Genomic DNA, 4797 nt, shown 5'->3' with positions numbered 1-4797 from the left:
CAGTTAAATGAACTCATTATTTCTGTCAGACCTGTCACTCAGCTCCACTTCTGCTTCTAATTAGTCCTGTACACAGAGGACTACCAGCTCATCGTGTGTGTGTGTGTGTGTGTGTGTGTGTGTGTGTGTGTGTGTGTGTGTGCTCACACATTTTGCCTCTGTGTATGCATCTACATTAACGTGTGTAAGGGAGATTCCCAAGAGATGCCAACCAACATCCCATGAGGCCAGCTCATCTGCCTCCCTTCATACTTCACTGCCTGCAACAACAGAGGGAAACAGAAATACAGGGAAGAGGATGGACAGAAGAAAAACATATAGAAGAAGAGTCTGACTCGACACATATTTGATTGTGGCATTAGTTGTGGCGCAAAGCTACCCGTAAAACTACCCGCCTTCAAACCGCCTTCTTCTCTTCTTTCTCACCACACACACACACACAAAAGTAATCGTCTTATGGTATGGCCGAAATAACAAAATAATAGCTTACAGAGCAGCCCGTCAGGCAGTCAGACCCCAGCCTCTGTATTTTCCCCCAAAACTGCCCAGAAATTCCCCTGTGGTTTGGCCCGCTATTCTCTCCACACTCACTTCTCTTTCATTTCTCTCTTACTCTCCTCTCTCTTCTTTTCTATCTCTTGCTGATCCAAGCTCCCTCCTCTTCTTCATCGGTCTCTTTCCTCTGCTCCCGCACTCTGAGAAAGTCCTACCTCTCCCCTTTCCTTGATCTTGTCTGTCCCCCCACAGTCTCTCTCTAATTGCCAGAAATCTAATGAGAACAATGTGTTAGAATGCAGCACCAGTAGGTAGAGAGAGAGAGAGAGAGAGAGAGAGAGAGAGAGAGAGAGAGAGAGAGAGAGAGAGAGAGAGAGAGAGAGAGAGAGAGAGAGAGAGAGAGAGAGAGAGAGAGAGAGAGAGAGAGTGTGTGTGTGCCCCCAGTAGCATGGCAGGCAAGCGGGAACCTCCTGGTTAAAGTGCCTGTAGCCTGCATTCTTTCTAACTGCCAGCAGCGAGCGACTCCACTGATTGCAAAAAGAAGTCTGATTGCACTGGAGTGAATGGCAAAATTACTTGACACTAACTTGATTTATTACCTCAGTAAACATTTTCCTAATGAGTTTATGGTCTCGGTTAAATTTAACCAGCCGTGAACTTGTTTTTGGGTGCTGTCGGTGTTTTAGTCTAAGAACTTTGAAGCTCACACTGTGTTTTCAGTTCAGAAAGTTAACTGTAACATTGCGGTCACCTCAAAATGTTTTGTTTTGTTGTTAAGTACATTTAGTTTTAAGCCTGTTTTTTGCTAGCCAAAATTAGTATCCCAATGAATATCACAGTTAACCAAATATGCTCACTTCAGGTTCCAAAAATCAAGACGGCGACAGCCAAAATGCCAAACTCAAGGCTTGATAGTAAACTGAATATCTCTGTTTGGGTCACCTGCCTTTACATGCACATGAAGGTTAATGACCTTCTTAATCCGTAGGGTTTAATATGGAGTTGGCCCAACTTTGCAGCTATAACAGCTTCAACTCTTCCTGGAAGGCTGTCCACAAGGTTTAGGAGTGTGTTCATAGGAATTTTTGACAATTCTTCTAGAAGCTCATTTGTGAGGTCAGGCACAGATGTTGGATGAGAAGGCCTGGCTCGCAGTCTCTGCTCTAATTCATACCAAAGGTGTTCTATCGGGTTGCAGTCAAGTCCTCCACACCAAACTCGCTCATCCATGTCTTTGCGCACCAGTGCACAAAGGAAAGTCCATAGTCATGTTGGAACCGGAAGGGGACATCCCCAAACTGTTTCCCCAAAGTTGGGAGCATGAAATTGTCCAAAATGTCTTGGTATGCTGAAGCATTAACAGTTCCTTTCACTGGAACTAAGGGGCCAAGCCCGACCCCTGAAAAATAACCCCACACCATAATCCCCCCTCCACCAAACTTTACATTTTGCACAACCGTTCTCCTGGAAGCGCCAAACTCAGACTCGTCCATCGGACTGCCAGACAGGGAAGCATGATTCGTCACTCCAGAGAACACGTCTCCACTGTTCTAGTGTCCAGTGGCGGCGTGCTTTACACCACTGCATCTGACGCTTTGCATTGCACTTGGTGATGTAAGGCTTGGATGCAGCTGCTCGGCCATGGAAACCCATTCCATGAAGCTCTCGACGCACTGTTCTTGAGCAAATCCAAAGGCCCCATGACGTTTGGAGGTCTGTAGCTATTGACTCTGCAGAAAGTAGGCAACTTCTGTGCAATGTGTGCCTCGCTGACTCCGCTCTGATTTTATGTGGCCTACCACTTTGTGGCTGAGTTTCTGTTGTTCCCAATCGCTTCCATTTTGTTGTAATACCACTGACAGTTCACCGTGGAATATTTAGTAGTGAGGAAATTTCACAAATGGACTTGCACAGGTGGCAACCTATCACGGTACTGCATTCGAATTCTTTGAGCTACTGAGGACGACCCATTCTTTCACAAATGTTAGTAGAAGCAGTCTGCGTGCCTAGGTGCTTGATTTTATACACCTGTGGCCATGGAAGAGATGGGAACACTTGAATTCTATGATTCAAAGGGGTGTCCTAAAACCTTTGGCAATATAGCAGTAATATCAGCACTGTCAATGAGACGGCTATTAGCCAATCACAGCACAGCAAGGCAGGACTTGCCGCACTCACAGCTAGCATCCATTTACAAGGACGCATGCAAGTTTTGAGTACTAGCCAATCAGAGGACAGTAAGGCGGGACTTGTCAAAATTCTGGCAGGGAAAAAACATAGCATGTCGAAAAGTCAGAAAAAAAAAAACATGAATCAACCAGAGCGAAGGAGACGATTGACGAGAAGACGGCACTGTGAGCTAGAGGAGGCGGGGCTATGTGGGCACTGTGGCGGTGTGCGTGTCAACTAGCTGTCGTGGAGAAGAGAAGCAAATTTTCAGTATCGATATCGTGGAAAATGAGTATTAAAACCAGAATTGATATTTTTGACAACACTAATCGACATTGTCATAGTAGGAAAAAGCGCAGGTGTCACAAATAACATTAACATTTTATTCTCTGTAACTTTCTAAGCGACAAACTGACATTCACACACACTTCACTACCAATGCCTTCCAGGAACGACCGAGAATGTACGCATTCATAAGAAAATGGGTGCTGATATCATGTCTCTACCTTCTCTGATGGCCACCTTTTCTCTCTGCCTTTGAGTGTGGCCACTTTTTACAAATTACATTTGACCGAGCATACGGCCCTGAAATGGAGTTCAGCTATCATTGATTATTTACACCAGAGCTTTTCCTACTGAGATGTCTTTAGTGAAACAGACCTATTGCACCCCGACCCAGCGCACCGTATTCAAACCAGAACAGGGGATTGTTTGAACAATACCCATATTGGTGCCAATTTGACATATTGCTGATACCAAAACAATAGCCTACTCTTTTGCTACCTTAGTTTTGGGAATATAAACATGTTTTAAAGGCCCTGCATGATGTGAGGTCATTGACTCAGTCGGCATATACTAATGACGACATATCATTTGTTCCGCCCTCCCTGCACCTCAGCTATCCGGAGAGTGAGGTACATGTCTATCAAGCATGTGGAGACAGAGAGAACCTATATAGTAAACCTTTTTTTTGTTTCATCTACTTTTGCCAAACTACTCAATGTGTCAGTGTTAAATAAATAACTCTGTCTAAATAAAATACAGATTCAAGTAGAAGCTATTTTTTTTAGTTTCTTCAACACCAGCGCACCACTTTTCGTAAAGGAAACTACTCTTTTTATATCTGAATAAACTAACATATTTTATTAAAAAACGAGCTTTACACATAACTTTATCAGGGCTAATGATAATGACATGTAGTGTTATACAGTGTCAAATTCTCCTGGTCAGAACAACCACACGTACTCGTCTCTTTCCACACATACAGTGAGGAAAATAAGTATTTGAACTGCTATTTTGCAAGTTCTCCCACTTAGAAATCATGGAGGGGTCTGAAATTGTCATTGTAGGTGCATGTCCACTGTGAGAGACATAATCTAAAAAAGAAAATCCAGAAATCACAATGTATGATTTTTGAACTATATATTTGTATGATACAAGTATTTGAACACCTGAGAAAATCAATGTTAATATTTGGTACAGTAGCCTTTGTTTGCAATTACAGAGGTCAAACGTTTCCTGTAGTTTTTCACCAGGTTTGCACACACTGCAGGAGGGATTTTGGCCCACTCCTCCACACAGATCTTCTCTAGATCAGTCAGGTTTCTGGGCTGTCGCTGACAAACACAGAGTTTGAGCTCCCTCCAAAGATTCTCTATTGGGTTTAGATCTGGAGTCTGGCTAGGCCACGCCAGAACCTTAATATGCTTCTTACAGAGCCGCTCCTTGGTTATCCTGGCTGTGTGCTTCGGGTCATTGTCATGTTGGAAGACCCGGCCTCGACCCATCTTCAATGCTCTAACTGAGGGAAGGAGGTTGTTCCCCAAAATCTAGCAATCCATGGCCCCGGTCATCCTCTCCTTAATACAGTGCAGTCGCCCTGTCCCATGTGCAGAAAAACACCCCCAAAGCATGATGCTACCACCCCCATGCTTCACAGTAGGGATGGTGTTCCTGGGATGGTACTCATCATTCTTCTTCCTCCAAACACGGTTAGTGGAATTATGACCAAAAAGTTCTATTTTGGTCTCATCTGACCACATGACTTTCTCCCATGACTCCTCTGGATCATCCAAATGGTCATCGGCAAACTGAAGACGGGCCTTGACATGTGCTGGTTTAAGCAGGGGAACC

Source organism: Micropterus dolomieu, linkage group LG22 (assembly GCF_021292245.1).
Source record: "Micropterus dolomieu isolate WLL.071019.BEF.003 ecotype Adirondacks linkage group LG22, ASM2129224v1, whole genome shotgun sequence".
NCBI classification, from domain to species: Eukaryota; Metazoa; Chordata; class Actinopteri; order Centrarchiformes; family Centrarchidae; genus Micropterus; species Micropterus dolomieu.
The sequence above is the reverse complement of the archived record's forward strand: the minus strand, read 5'-3'. Positions refer to the sequence as shown.